Source organism: Rhinopithecus bieti, unplaced genomic scaffold, assembly GCF_001698545.2.
Source record: "Rhinopithecus bieti isolate Rb0 unplaced genomic scaffold, ASM169854v2 scaffold_1665, whole genome shotgun sequence".
In the NCBI taxonomy this organism is placed as follows: domain Eukaryota; kingdom Metazoa; phylum Chordata; class Mammalia; order Primates; family Cercopithecidae; genus Rhinopithecus; species Rhinopithecus bieti.
In genome coordinates this window covers 317,086-334,299 of record NW_016803630.1, presented here as the reverse complement: position 1 = coordinate 334,299, position 17,214 = coordinate 317,086, and positions in this window count along the sequence as shown.

Sequence of the window (17,214 nt, the reverse complement as noted above, 5' to 3'; positions counted from 1 at the left end):
GTAAAACTACAAACAGTTGTGATCTTATCAGGGGCTCTCTAGGTGGTGTTTCTGAGATGTGTGAGGAGGGGATGTGTTTGTGTTGGGCTCAGGAAGTTGGGACAAAATAGAGGATTGTGTTTGTACTGGGCCCAGGACTAAGATATGTGGCAGACACCAGTAATTAGAGCAGGACAGAGACTTTCACAACGTTTGTCCTTACAATGTCCGGAGTATATAGATAACCTAATTAACCTAATCGGTTAGGTCCGGGGTCGATCTTTAACTAGGCTGAGGGCGCCGCCCGGGCTGTCAGGGTGCTGCCCGGGCTGTTTGCCTGTGGACTTCATTTCTGCCTTTTTAGTCTTTTTTTCATTTGATCTCTTTCACTACTATTTATAATAAATGCATTCTAATGTTACAATAGAAAGAATCTACTTTTTTAGAAGTAATTTGACATTTAATTTTTGCTTCTGCTTCATTCTGATAATGTTGACAATTTTTTAATATTGTTTAAATAATTTGTTTAAATACCTCATCATATTGATTCACAGACTTACATATGTGAAACAACCTAGGTAAAAGGTTTAAAGAAGTAATATTAGAAGCAACCTATTGTATACAGTATTTTTTAGAATATTGTATTAAGTCTTTACAAAACCTGATTTTATGGTGAGAAGGCTTGAGTCAGAGAGTTTAAGTGATTGCCTGGAGCTACACACCTAGTAAAGAGGACAATCTGTAATTAAACTCAAATCCATATGACTCAAAAGCCTTTGTAACTCACTCATGAGATGCATAGTAAGTAGTGAATACACTTTAGTTCCTATACTGTTTTCTTCTTAATTTAAACAAATATATTTACTTGATAAAAAGATGGTGGGGGGAAGCTGAGTGATAAATTATAACAAAAGAAAAGTGACTGGAGATCATTGGTCTCTTTTCTCTCTGCCCAAGGATTAGAACATGCAATGTTATTAGATGCAGTGTCAGAAGGTCATGTACAGTCATAAGAGACTTCGGGTGAAATCTCCTTTTCTTCACTTCTCACTCTAATAGTGTCTCTGGCTTCCATTTACTTTTCTGTATAATAGAGGTATTATTGGTATCTTAATAAGGAATGAATGAAATAAATATCAACTGTACCTAGACTGAAAATAAAAGATATTAAGTTTCCTTTTATTAGGAGAAAATAATACACAATTGGAATCCTCAATCCAAGTAAAACAGCATCTAATTTAGCTAGACTTGGGGCATCAACAAAAACTGTGAACAATGTAAGTCAAAAATAAAATTCTAAGCCCCATCAGCCAACTGTATGGACCCCTCTTCTAAGCTAAGGGCATTCCAAAGTTAAGGTGAAACACAAGTTTGGGTCATAATGGAAATGGGTGGTCAGACATACCTCATTATGCCCTCCTCCCTTTGGAATTCAGGCACAACTGACCAGTATTAACGTTAAAAGAGACCTTAGGACAATCTATTATTTTTGAAACCTGCTACCTGGAGACTTCATTTACAAAATGTAAACCTTGGTCTTCACAATGTCTTATCTTAACCAAGGAACTCCCTTCTATTGATTCCAAGTCTTTAGATAAACTCCTTCGGGCAATTGCCGATCAGAAAATCTTGGAATCTACTTATGACCTAGAAGCCCTCTATCTGGCTTTGAGTTGTCCTGCCTTTCCAGACTGAACCAATGTACAGCTTACATGTATTGACTGATGTCCTGTGTCTCCCTAAAACATATAAAACCAAGCTGTAACCCGACCATCTTGAGCACATGTTCTCGGGACCTCCTGAGTCTGTCATGGGCATGTCCTTGATCTTGGCAAAATAAACTTCTAAATTGATTGAGATCTGTCTCTGATACTTTTGGTTTACAACTCCAATAGTAAACAAATTGTTAAGCTTAGTCTCTGCAGTTATCAGGAAATTGGATCACAATTATGTATGTTGCTTTAGTTTTCTATGGTTCATCAATGCAGCAGAAATAAAGAATCAAGACTAGACATTCTGGCTTCATGGCATCATTCATTAAGACAATTGGCAGGGAAAACCCATCTAATTCATGTATTGGTTTGAATTATCCAAGGATACATTGATATGTATTTGGACAAAATTGTTTTTTTCTGCCATTTAACCTCTTTCATAAAGTGAGTATTCAGTTTGTCTGCTTTCACTTATTTTAGAGCCCAAAGTAAAGACTATTCTGCAATTGTATTCTGTTTATTATGACGTATGTGTTGCACTGTTTTCTTTTTGTTTTGTTTTGCTAGGGTACTGTTTAGGAATATGCTCAGTAAACTTATCTGAGAAGAAATTCATTTAAAATTCTTATTTATTTAACCATGAAAATGATAAATTTTGTATTCAGCCTTGATTTATCATCCCTCAAATCCAAACAAGCACATGCAAACCAACCTGTTGTTTCAGGTCCTAAATACTTTCACATTTCTCCCCTTCCAGCTTTACCACACAGCCTGATGTCAAGCTCGTATCATCTCTTGCAACTACAGCCTCCTATTGACCCCACCTATATTCAATACTGGGCCTGTCAAATGCAGTCTCCACACAACGTAGATGGAATGATCTACATACATGCAAATTTGATCAGGTCATTCCCAGGTTTAAAACCTCAACAGCCCCACATAGCCTGAGGCTAAAACTAAGTCTCCTTAACAGGACAGAAAAGTGAAAAGTTACCATACTTTAACCCCTCATGCCACTTTATCTTATATTTTATACTCAAGTGACACAGAACTACCTGCAAAGTCATAGACATGCTATGCTAGTTCTTACTCCCATGTCTTTGCTCATGTTATTTTCATGCCTAGAATGCTTTTATTCCACCTTTGGTCTAGCTAACCCTCATCATCCTGTAATATTTAGCTTTGGCATTATTTCCTCCAAGAAGTTTTCCTTCTCTTTCTCTCACCACCAGGCTGATTAGGTGCTTCCACAGCATTTTGTGTATATCTCTGTTGCTATCATTTCCTCAATAAAAAGTAAAATAATCAAATTGCCTATTTACTTTCACCTACTTTTCTGAGAACTCCTTTAAAACAGAAGATATATGATCATCATCTTTTATGTCAGCACCTAGCACAATGCCTGAAATGTTGCCTAGAAGATGTATAATAAATGTTTGATTAAATGAATATGCTTGTGGCATAATCTGCCAGAAAATTTGTTTTCTGCTCAATTTTAAATGCTTTACTGAAATTTTTCACATTTATCAGCTGATTCATATTTTGCTTCAAGTCCAGTGTGAAAGCATTACAGTCATAGAAGACTTACCAGTTAGCAAAGCTCTGTTTCTTGGTACTAGATATAAATGCAGATGGACCCCTTGAGAGCTTGCCTTGCAATTAACATTCCTAGAGGAGATTTGGATGGAATTTTTGTATTGAGTTCTTTCAACTTTGGGGGATTTTTACAATGAACTAATTTAAGTCAACTTTAAATATGTCCCACCAAATTCTCTGGCAAGGGCAATGTGGTCTTGCTAACAGCATAAAACAAGCCTGAAACTGGGTCGTCTCGGATATAAGGAAAAAAACATATTATTTTTCCAAAAGAATGAGTAATGAATAAAAGGCTGATAATGGTTTATTTAAAAGAAAGAAAAGAAATAAAATTCAAGAAGCTATTCAAAAGTCCCAGATTTCATACCAAAGACATAATGGTCTATTCTCATATAAATAAGTTCATTACAATGAAAAAAAGAGTAACCTTTTTCCCTTCTGAGTTCAAGTCTCTTCAGCAATGGCTGAACTCTTATTCATTAGTTGACTAATGATGAAAGCTTACTTTTTACTAACACTGTATAAAGGCCAAAGGCAGAACTTTGCAAATGTAAGGACTGGGCTCAGCATTATGTGTTAAAGGAAATAAAAATCAAAGCAAATTAGACTAGGAGAAAGAGCTTTCAAAGAATAGCATTATCTTTAGAAGTCCTAAGAATAGCTCCTCTTTTTTGTGATCCAACTAGTCAACAAATAATTACTGAGGACATCAGATGTGAACAGCACTCAGGGTATGGGACAGGGGAGGGGGACAGGGAGGATAAACAATAGAGCAAGGGAGCCCTTTTTACATGTCAGGCATGTTCTAAGTACTTTGCATAAATTAATTCATGAATGATTCACAACCCAAGGAGGCAAGCAATATTATTATCTTCATCTTACTTATGTGAATTGAAATAATGTGCCCGGTTTTCAGCTTGTACTCTGACTGCAGTGTCTGGGCTGCAAATGATTAGGACAGAAATAGACATTACTCCATGAGTGCCAGTGCCACTCATGAAAATAAAAATATGGGCACTTGTAGAGTGATGTCTATTCCTGTGATATTCATATATTTGTCTTAATCACCACATCATCCCTGACAGGTGAAAAGCATTTGGTAAATTGGAGGCACTCGACAAATATTTACTGAGTCAATTAATTAAACAAAGGCATCATTTTAGAGGGTTCAGAAAGATAAAAGAAAATGGGAAGGGAACAAATTTATTGACTGGCCTTCTTTGGAATAGACACTATCACTCCTCAATCAATAGCTTGGTGGTGGTGTTATGAACAAGAATTCTGGTACTAGACTAGCTGGTTTTAAATCCTACCTCTGCCACCCTCTAATCATGTAGAGTTGGGGATACCTACTCTTTCTATGCCTCACTGCCCTCATCAGTAAAATGGGGATAACAGTAACTACTCAAAACATTAATATGAGGATTAAATAAGTGAATACACCAAAATGTTTATTAGAATAGTACTTTTAAAATGTTAGCTATTATTGCTGTTAGCTACATTTAGTTTAACCATAATTAACCATATTTAATACCCTAACTAGAGAAGAATCCAAATCAGCTCTGCTTTGGACAGTGTATGGCCTGTAATAAATGTTTACATTTCCATTGATCATTAGAAAATCTGTTTTTATCAAGACTGAGTAATATAAATGTTCCTTGACAATTGACACAGATCCTGTACTCTCAGGTTCCATATGTTTGAATTAAATCTGTGTGAGAGCAGTAGTGGCCTAAAATCATACTAGGGAATATCTGCTTAACAGCTTGTTGAGAGCATCAGACAGGCCTTAAGAGAGAGCCCAGTGAATTGAAGCTTACCTGTTAGCTAACATTGTAATTGGAAGTTCTCAACAGAGCAACAAAGTAATCAACAGTCATTGAGAATGGATGGCCCCTTAATTCTGAGCAATGGTCCCTCTGGACCACGATTCAAGCAAAATGACACAACAGCGCAGAGCAGTCTGCTTTACTGACTTTGATACTGTGTTCTTAGCCTAAAGACAGACCAAATGATGATGCATTTTTCATCTCTTCCCAACTCTTAATTTTTTCTTTAAGTCTTTTTTTGGTTTTGTTTTTTGTTTTATATTTTTGAGATGGAGTCTCTCTCTGTCCTGCAATGGTGCGATCTCAGCTCACTGCAAGCTCCGCCTCCCAGGTTCAAGTGATTCTCTTGCCTCAGCCTCCTGAGTAGCTGGGATTACAGGCACACGCTATTTTTGGTAGTTTTTGTAAAGATGGGGTTTTATTATGTTGGCCAGGCTGGTCTTGAACTCCTGGCCTCAAGTGATCCACCCAACTCGGCCTCCCAGAGTATTGGGATTACAGGTGTGAGCCACCGCACCAGGGCATTTTTTTTCTTTTAAAATACCTGTTTTTATAGGAAGTAACTACTGTGTTTCTCTATGGTCGGGGTGGGGGGTAGAATGGAGATTCTCTGGCCATCTGTAATTCATTCTAAGGGCAAAAAGGATTCAGGTCTCAAGCTTTTAGCAAACTCACTTTTTCTATATGGTAAAATCAAATAATTTTTATCCTCTCTTCAAGGTTGGTTTATTTCATCCCTGAATCAGTAGAAAAGAGGCACATTAGATGATAATCATGTGCTCAATTTCAGGTTGTTAGACTCTCACTGTTGACCTTTGTATGTTAGCCTGTTTATGAAAACAAAACGTGGGGAATGCAGTCAGCAAATTTAGGCCTTTATGAAAAAAGGAAAAAAAGCTTCAGACTTAAGCAAGAGGCTATGATAAAAGCACTTGCTGCACAAATATATTTAGTCAGTAAGACAGTGAACTAGAAAACCAAATTAGGATCTTTAATATAAAAATCTAGAGCTCAGTGGGAAATGCTTAAAGAGAAAACTCACTGAGCTAGTAGAGTGATTTGTTGTAGAAAGCAATCCCATTGAACATGATGTAGATTTGTTTCCGAGTTTGAAAGAATATAGAAGAGAGTTACAGGACAAAATAAAGCTTCTACAACTCTTGACTAAGGATACTTGGGAGACAAACAGAAAATAATACATTTAAATTTGAAGAATGTCGATTTTTCATTTTTGATCCAAAGTAGAAAAAAGGGACATATCAAGATACTGTATATATTTAAATATAAAATTTGAAACACTATACTTACTATATTATCCCAGGAATAAAACAGTGTATATATTTCCAGATGCTTGCCTGAAAATTTTTTGAAATTGTTTTTTTTTTGTCAAAATGAGAACAAATAAATTATTATATTGGAAGTCGTAGATGGGTAAAGGATTCTAGAATACTAGGAGACAAACAGAGTAAATTGTACCAGTTAATCACAAATCAAGCTTACACAATTCTCATTAGAAAGATAATTCCAATAGTCTATTAGCTGAGGCATTTTAGACACAAATAAAAGTGCTTTGTCGGATATTAAGATTTCTTGGTAAGGAATGGCATTTGAAAACCTGGAATAGCCTGCCTTACGGTGTAAGTTTAGTAAGAGAAACCTAAAAAGGGTAGTAAGTTGAGTGGACTTTATGTCTAGGGTGAAAGAAAGTATTTCTAGCAGCAACATATCAGAGCTAGAGAGACAGTCATGAATATTGAGAAGTTCTAAAGTACAGATGGTAAAATGAAAAAGGATAGATATCAGACTCCTCTACATACAAAGACAAATACAAATTCCAGAAATAAGTCATAGTGGCCAAAAGTGGAGCTAGAGAAATGTTAGAAGGAAGTAAGAAGTGGACAGATGTATGAAAGGAGAGCCTCAGAGGATTCCACAGTTGAGGTGATTCTGAAGTCTCTTCTCCATAGGCAGACCACCCAGTTCCATGCTCTTCTTCAAATAGGTTTTTCTGGTAGTACAGAGGGATTACAAATGCAACTAAACACCATTATTCATGAGGACCGTAAAAGCTTTCCCCATGGCAGGATGCAATCATAATTGTTAATTCAAGTAGATGAAGCATTCATTCATCCTCCCATTCATTCTGCAAAAATAATGCATGGAAAAGGATTTGCACAGTACATGGCAAATAGTCGTTCTCATTAAAGGGTGACAGACATAATTCTTTTCCTTCTTCCTTATTAGTATTAATATTAAAATTATTATTACTACTATTCTTACTTTTACTCACTGCCAAATTCTTGTTCTAGACAACCAATTATTGAAAGCAATAACTATGATTAACTTTTTTTTCCATTAGCACCTAATACTGCATACAAGACATAGCTGACTGGCATTCAATGACTGTTGAATAAAGACATTAATGATGGAAAGACAAAATACAGATGTCTTTGCAAAGGTGCAGCTTAAGGGCTTATAGGCACCTATAAATCAGTGTGATTAGTGCTTTAGTAGAGATCTGCACAGGGGGTTGTCAGATCACAGAAGATAATTAATTAACCCAGGGAAGTTAGGAAGCAAGACACTCAGAGAAGACACAGCGTATTTGGAGAATAATAAAATAGAACTGCTAAAATCAGTAATACAACCACTGAAACGAACAGACAAAAACAAAGCAATTTGAATGTTAAAGAGAAGATGAAGTATAGCTAAAGAAAAACTTAAAACTTAATGACCCATAATATTCTTGAAATTAATTTAACAAATATTTATTGAGATGCCACTATGTGCAAAGGTTTATTCCAGGAACCAGAGTTACATGAACTAACAAAGCAAAGTCTACCATCATGTTTCTAATTCAAATGGAGGAAGCATATAATAATCCAAAACCCACCAGAAAATATTTATAAACATAATATAGAAAGAAACACAATAACAAGGAGATAAAGGGGTAAGGAGGAAATGCCAGCCTGCTGGTGATGGTGGTATTAAGAACTTATTATATAAAAGTTAATAAGCAAAAGCCTCTCTAAGAATATGACTTTCAAGCAGAGAGTTACAGGAAGTGAGGGATCAAATGACTCAGATATCTGGGGGAAACAGATTCTCTGAAGGAAATTACAGATGCAAAGATCTTGAAGCAAGAATGAACTCTGAGAGAGGAAAAAATAATCACTCAGAAATAGGCTGAGTGGTGGTTACAAGGGAGTGCTGCCCTTGGTCTGCTAATTTCCTTCTACGCATCGTAGATAATTCTTGTCTCATGATTGTCTTTGCTGCAACTTGTTTTTTTCTTTCTTTAGAAGGGCTGGACCGAACTTGGTTTCTGCTTATATAGTTGTTTAGTGCATTTTCAAATGTACATATTTATAAATATATTTTATTGAGGCTTTGCAAAATGGCTGCTTCTCATGGTTTTTTTCTGGGGACTGGCTTTTCTCTCCAGGTGGCTCCTCACCTTTCTGATAATGTCTTTCTGATGTGAGTTCTATGTTCTTTGTCCATTTGCCTCTCTTGTGCGCGATCATGATTCTACCATATTTATGATGTTGTTTTGCCTTTGCACTCTCTGTTATTGTACTAATAAAGGAAGAGGAGAGAGATCATCTTTCACAGAAAGAGCACTTTTCTCATTAGGGCAGAATCATGATGCTTGTGTATTAAGACTTCATGGCTTAACTGCTTTGTGCCTTCTGCTGGGGAATGATAGTGCCATATCCAGCAAATCTGAATATGTGATCCTATCAGCAAACATATCTCTTTTGTGGCAATGGAGTCATCATGTACAATAACTTGCTACCATTAAGCATTAAACTCATCAAATGAAAAAAAAAAAAAAATTGCCCAGGGCATTCTCTATAACAAAGACCTACTATCCTGGAAAAAAGACCTTCCCAGAGTTTTATCACACCCAACAGGAGCGGCGTTTACCCAAGGGAACTTCATTCCCATCTAGCATTTCTGTCTCACCTGAAAGGGGAAAACAAAGCTAGGAAATACTGGTGTAGATCCCAGCCCAGGAACACAGGTCTAGTAAAGGACTAAGATGCCATCATAAGATTATAGAAGGATTCCTTTAATATACATGCTACCACCACATCAACAGGGTACTAGTGTATACAGTAATAGTCAGTAATGGTGGAGTACAGTTAAAAAACTGCAAGGCACAGATTCTATTTACATATGAGATTTTAGGGAAGTCCAAAGACAGTAGAGAATAAAAAAACAGAATCTCATAGAATATGAAGTCTCTGGAACATATAGCTAAAGCAAATGTTGAACATAGTACAACTGCTAGCCAAAATAACATAAAACCTCACACAAATGGCCATATACCGCCATTCTTGCTATCTAATACAACGCGTAAGGCTTTCAACAACAAAACATTTCAACAAAAGTAAAACATGTTAAAGAACAAGAAAAATCAGTTCAATATTTAAAAATACCATTTACAACAGCACCAAATACATAGAGAGGCTACATGTGGAAAACCACCAAACTTCGATGAAAGAGATCAGTGCAGATCTAACAAATGGAAGGATATTTTATGTAAATATTCCACCAGATTCAATATTGTTGGATGTCAGTTCTTCCCAATTTTATCTACAGAGTCAATGCAATCCCAACAAAAATTTCAGCAGGCTATTTATAAATATTCACGAGCTGATTCTAAAGTTTACACGGAAAAATCAAAAGACCTAGAACAACCAACCTAATACTGAGGGACTTAACACTAGTTGATTTCAGGACCTACTCTAAAGCTACAATAATCAAAAGAGATTGGTATCAACAACAACAACCAAAAATAGGCACATAGCTAGAAGTGGTGGCACATACCTGTAGTCCCAGCTACTCAGGAGGCTGAGGCAGGAGAATTGCTTCAATCGGGGAGGCAGAGGTTGCAGGTTGCAGTGAGACAACTCTGTTGCCCACTGCATTCCAGCCTGGGCAACAGAGGGAGAGTCTGTCAAAGAAAAAAAAAGCCCATGGATAAATCAGTGAGAATGAAACCCAAGAAATATACCAAAATGAATGTGCTCAACTGATATTTGAAGAAAGAGCAAAAGCAATTCAACGAAGAAAAGATTGCACTTTCAGATAATTGAATGTCTGTATGAAAAAGGGGAGAGGGACATCTAGACACAGACTATACACTTTTCACAAAATTTAGCTCAAAATGCCTTGCAGACTAAATGTTAAACTATAAAGCTTCTAGAAGAAAACAAGAAAATATCTCAGTGATATTGGTTATGGCAATTTTTTAGAATAACACAAAAGGCCCAATTTGTGAAAGAAAAACTAATAAAAGACTTAATTAAAATAAAAAATTTTGCTTTATGAAAGACATTGTTAAGAGAACAAAAAGATAATACTAGGAAAACATATTTCGAAAATACAGATCTGATAATGTGTGTCTGAAATATACAAATACTTAAAACTCAAAAATAAAAAAGCAAGCAACCTAATTTAAAAATAGGTAAGAAATCCAGAGGCACTGCAATAAAAAAGATAAACAGATGGAAAAGAAGGATATAAAAGAATACTCAACATCATTTTCCATTAGGGAATTGCAAATTGAAACAATAATGACATGCCAGTATACACCTATTAGAATGGCTAAATTCCAAAAAACTGACAATACCACATACTGGCCAAGATATTGAGTTACGGAAATTGTCATTTATTGCCGGTGGGAAAGAAAAATCATATTGCTACTTTGGAAGACATTTTGGCAATTTCTTTCAAAGTTAAACAAAGCTTACTATATATCCGGTAATTTTTTCCTAGACATTTATACAACTGATTTAAAACATAAGTCTATAGAAAAACATGCACACAAATGATTTTAACAGTTTTTTTTTCATAATCACCAAAATCTAGAAGGTGATTTTTCATAATCATCAAAATGGCCTGCAATAGGAGAATAGATAAACTATGGTATAGCCATGTATTGGAATATTATTTGACAATAAAAATAAATTAGCTATGAAGCCACAAAAATACATACATGAACCTTAAATATGTATTGCTAAGTGGAAACAAAAAATCTGAAAAGGCTACATACTGCATGGTTCCATTTATATGACACTCTGGTAAAGACAAAACTATACAGACTGTCACAATATCAATGATTGCCTGGGGCTGGAGGAGAAAAGGGTAGGGCTAAAAAAGGGACAGGTGATTTCCTATAGTGGGGAAATTGTTTTGTATTATATTGTAATTGTAAATATATAACTATGCATTCGTCAAAACTCATAGAGCTTTCCTGGACAAAGAAGAATGTTAATATATGCAAACTTTACAAATCATTTAGCAGGTAAGAGGATCTCAAGATGGAATGCAGAATGTGACAAAACAATCTAATTGTACTACAAAGATACTAACTCAATTGAATAGGAGAAAAGTTTTGGAAATGAGTGGACTGTAAGACTAAAGGCAAAAGGAATTATACTTCAGCACTACATTTGAGTTAATCATTTTTTTCCCATAAGGGCACAGATGAACAACTTTGAAATCACTCTACATGTAGACTGAAAAGTAAATAAATGGATAGCAAGTGGTTGGAACAAAGTTCTCATTGCTAGAGTGGGAATTTTCAGACGTGCAAGGAGAGGAGACCAGTATGATTCATGTGGTAATGGATTAAAGTTTGAGATATCACTATGATCTCATTTTTAGCAATATAAATGCAAATGGTTACATATAGAAATATGTATAGATAAGTAGATGTACATGGGTTACATGCCCTGGTTAATTTTATGTGTCAGCTTGACTGGACTAAGGAATGTCCAGAGAGCAGGTAAAATGTTATTTATGAGTATATCTGTGAGTGTTTCTAGAAAACATTACCATTTGAATCATAGACTGAGTACAGAACATCACCCTCACTAATGTAGGTGCACATTATCCAATAGGGTGAGGACCTGAAGAGACAAAAAAGACAGAGGAAGGGTTTTTTGAGCTGAGACTTTCATCTTCTTCTGTACTCTGACATTGGTGTTGCTGGTTCTCAGGCTTTCAGATTTTGGTCAGATTTTACACCTGTGGGCCCCAGTTCTCAGGTCTTTGGGTTGAATCACACTACCCACTTTCCTTGTTCTCCAGTTTAGAGATTGCAGACTGTGGCACATCTTAGCCTCTATAACTATGTGAATCACTTTCTATAATAAATTTCATATACACGTTTGTGTGTGTATATGTATGTGTATGTATCCTGTTGGTTCTGAAGAACCCTGACAAAAACAGTGTACATAAATATATTTCATATTCTGTTAGCCAAGAGGGCCTAGAAGCATCAATACGCTGGTAGCAACAACTGCCTAGGTTTTGGTGTCTAATTCCATTCTCCAATAGAAGGAACAAGGAGCTTGGATCATCTTGTGCAGAGAATAAGCTCAAACAGAACAAAGCAAAATGAAACAAACACCCACAATGTTGGAGATTTTCCAAAAGGACACAGGAACCAACTGAAGGAGTTCTAATGGCCAAAATGAGAACATTTTGAGCAATAAAGCATTATTGGATTACAATCCAAAGTATAAAATAAACATCCTTGGGTTGTAACTGACGTAAGTAAATGTGAGGAGAAATAAATAAATGAGAGAATAAATACATTTCTGGTACAAAAGAATTTTAAATAATTTATGTATATATAACACCTTCAAGGATGAATCATAGCTTTTATTCCACAAGGGGAGCTGTGCCTAATAACTTCCTTCAAAGGGTACAGTATAAAAAGGGGAAAAGGAAAAGAGAAATTTTACAGTGGAGAAAACTAAAAAATGCTACCTGAGTCAAGAGATCAAGATTAATAACAGTGATTCATCATTTTGGTAGTATATACTCTTGGTATGGTATGGTGAAGATGGTACACTGTGAGCTTCCTCCACAAAACCCATAACCCTGGTTTAATCCTAAGAAAATCTTCAGAGCAGTTCCAGTGGAAGGGCATTCTACAAAATACCTAACCAATATTTCTCAAAACTATTAAGGTAATCAAAAACAAGGCAAGTCTGAGAAACTGTCATAGCCAAGAGAAGCCAAAAGAAACATGACAACTCAATGTAATGTGATATCTTTCATGGGATGCTGGATAAGGAAAATGACATTAGTAAAAACTAAGGAAATCTAAATAAAATGTATGCTTCAGTTAATCCTAATGTATTAATATTGCCTCATAAATTGTAACAAACGCACCAAACTAATGTAAGATATTGATGGTGAAAACTGGGTGGGATTGTGTGGGGTATAGGTATATGGGAACTCCCTGAACTATCTTCTCAATATTTTTATAAATCCAAAACTATTTTTAAAAGTAAAGTCTATTAAAAATTTTTAAAACATAGTGTGAAATCTTATTTGTATAAAGACATGTTAATTATGGAATAAAATAGCATGCATAATATGGTTTGGCTCTGTGTCCCCACCCAAGTCTCATCTGGAATTATAATCCTCAGATGGTGGGGGTGGGGGGACATGGTGAGAGGTGATTGGATCATAGGGGCAGTATCCTCCATGCTGTTCTCATGACAGTGAGTGAGCTCTCACAAGATCTGATAGTTTAACAGTGTGTGGCAGTTCCACCCTTGCTCTGTCATGGTAAGATGTGCTTGCTTCACCTTTGCCTTCTACCATGGTTTAAGTTTCCTGAGGCCTCCCAATCATGCTGCTGTACAGCTTGCAGAAGTGTGAGTCAATTAAACCTCTTTCTTCATAAATTACCCAGTCTCAGGTAGTTATTTACAGCAGTGTGAGAATAGACTAAAAACAATGCATAAATTTAAAAAATAAAGCAAGGGAAAGACACCTGAGACTACAGGTGGGCATTGGGAGTTATAATTCAAATGGTGTAATCTGAGCAGGCCTGTTTGAAAAGCTGACATTTGAATTGTGGCTTAAAGGAGATGAGGAGGTGAAGACAGGAGCCACAGTAGATATCTGGTAGAAGTATGTTTCTAGGAGAGAGAAATATGGGTGGGAATGCCTAGAAATGGGTGGTGTTTGGCATCCTCAGAGAGAAGTGAGAAGGTTATGGAGGGAACAAGGTAGCAAGACGTGAGGTAACTCAAAACGATTGATTGTGGATGCACAGATCTTGGGAGACCTCTGATTTTTACTCAAAATAAAAGGACCCTTTGATTTGCCTCATTTTATTTTATTTTAATTATTTTTTGAGACAGGGTCTTGCTCTGTCACCCAGGCTGGAGTGCAATAGAACAATCTTGACTTATTGCAGCCTCAAACTCCCAAGCTCAAGTGATCCTCCCACTTCAGCCTTCTGAGTTGCTGAGACTATAGGTGTGTGTCACACACTTATTTTAAAAAAAAAAAAAATAGAGAGATAGTGTCTCCCTATATTGCCTAGGTTGGTCTTAAAGTTCTGGGCTCAAGTTTTCTTCATGCCTTGGCCTCCCAAAGTGCTGGGATTTCAGGCATGAGCCACTATACCTGACTTATTTTATTTTAACAAGAGGGATATTTAGGAAACATCATGAAAAAATCATGTGAGGGAGGCAAGAAAGAGAAAGACTGTGTTTGTATTGAGAGATGTGTCTCTAAAGAGCTATGGCACTGTGATCTTTATTCACATGAAATATAGACAAATTAAATTCAAGTAACTAGTGTGAGTCATCTAACTTCAGCCGGGAAGCAGGCAATCCATTTAACCTTACTGATGGTAACAATGCTTCTAGCGAATGAAGAAGAAGGGTCTCTGTAGAATCTCTAGGAGTCAGCAGTGATACCCACCTCAGGCTTAGCAACCACAGAGTATCCCACTGGCACTCAGCCGCCAGCAGCTGTTTTAGAGTCCTCCATTGCCAGGGGGATAAATCTAACTTCCCTCTCCAGCGGAAAGGTTAGGGACCAAAACTAGACTTGTGGAGTGAGGATGCCCTTAAGATGCTTTCAATTATCTTGAGGAAAGGCATCATTTGAAGGAAAGAAAGGTTTTCTCACTAGAGGAGAGAAGAGAATTTGGTAAAATATCTTCAAAGTTAAAATAAGTACAATGTTATTTTATCACAAACTAATGACCCAGGTTATATAATTGTATTTCAGCGTAAGCATCCCAAGCATATATGGTCTTCCCATCTTACAAAATACTCTCATTATCTATGTTGAAGGATAAGGTGGTGCAATTTTATTTTTTTATTTTTTTTCTGACAGAATCTTACTCTGTCCCCAGGCTGGAGTGCAGTGGCATGATCTCAGCTCACTGCAACCTCCACTTCCTGGGTTCAAGTGATTCTCCTGCCTCAGTCTCCTAAGTAGCTGGGACTACAGGCATTCACCACCACACCCAGCTACTTTTTGTGTTTTTAGTAGAGATGGGGTTTCACTATGTTAGCCAGGATAGTCTCAATCTCTTGACCTCGTGATCGACCCACCTTGGCCTCCCAAAGTTCTGGGATTACAGGTGTGAGCCACTGCACCCGGCCAGGATAAAGTTTAAAGGACAGTAGAAATGGTTAATACAATGAAGGCCTCCTAATCAAAGTGCTGTCTTTGTATCCCACTGAGTTTCAATCACAATCTGCATGAGACTTCTTGGTTTGCCCAATTGCTTACCCTGTACAAGTATTTTATAATGCAGAACAGTTTACTCAGGTAGTCCAGAATTATGGTGGTTAAGAAACCAGACAGGAGAAAGCCAAAGAATATACATGGATGAATAAATGGGAGGATGGATGGATGGATGGATGGATGGATGGATGGATGAAAAGGAACAAAAGAAGGAAGAAAGGAGGGAGGGAGGGAGAGAGGGAGGGAGGAAGGGAAGGAAGGAAGGAAAGAAGGAAGGAAGGAAGGAAGGAAGGAAGGTGGGATGGGAGGAAGGAAGGAAGGAAGGAAGGAAGGATTATTAATACATAGATGTATATCTCACCTTCGTTATTTTGCAATATATTCCCATTTTGTGTGTAATTTACTGGGAAGAAGAGAAGGTGATGAACTGCAGAGAAATATTAAAATATATTTAATACCTTCAATGTCAGTACCAACACAAATTATGAAGCCATTTTACTTTAAAGCAGGTTTGCATGAGAAATTTTTGTCAGAAGTACGTAATCAGATAATTTCTCCCAAATTAGAAAGATTCTGCATCCCTGAAGAGGGCTCTGCTACAAATTAGGATATGGTGAAGAAAAATATTATATTATGAATGACAATAAAGACTAGACAACAAGAATTGTTTGCAATCATTTAAAAGGCAATCCATTTAAAGCACATTGAAAGCTGCCCTTACTCAAGTGCTGGGTCAAGAACAGAGAAACCAGGGATATCCTAGCCCGGGAGGCTATTTCATGAAATTGTGACAAGGTACTTCCTCTAGGCAGGCATAGCCTTGAGCAGGCACATAGCTTGGTTCATGGAGTGTGGAATGGATTTCATCACATGTGTCCACTAGGCCGAACACCCCTGAATACAGGACCTGAATATTACAAGACCAAAAACTGGGTGAAGAGAGAATGCTCCTCCTACTTTGCCCTCAGTAATAATTTGGTGAAAGTCCTCAAAGCCACCATAGTAGCACTGAACCTGAGCACTGGGTGTGAAAGTTAAAAAAACTACTCTCCAGGAACTTAAAAAGAAAAAGAGTCTTACACATAAACAATGGAAGCTAACTGGCATATACAAGAAAGAGAGGAAAGGGGATTCTGGCTACCATTTAACTTTTGTAATTAGATACCATTTTCACTGACATCAGCTTCTGGTGGCAGAGGTGGTACCAACTCTTAGTATACACCTTGCAGAGTTTTAACCAAATGTTATATTTTACATCTATGCCTCATAATCAAGAAACATTAAGAGGAAATAATTATTGAAGCTGCATAGGCAGAAGAAATGTGTTTTCCTCTTGTCCATACTCAGTAAAGCATTAACAGAATATTAGTACTTATATTTAGTTTTTCATGACAGTGAACCTAGGAGTCACTAGAGACCAACTGCTGGGTTACTCTCTAGAATGTCACTGATTAGAGAACTAAGTGTTAATCTCTTTCTAAATATATGTTACTTTATTTGTTCACTTCTTTCTTTGAGGAAATAATTGAAGAAGACATAGAATCACTGAGCGTTTTTTTTTTTTTTTTTTTTTT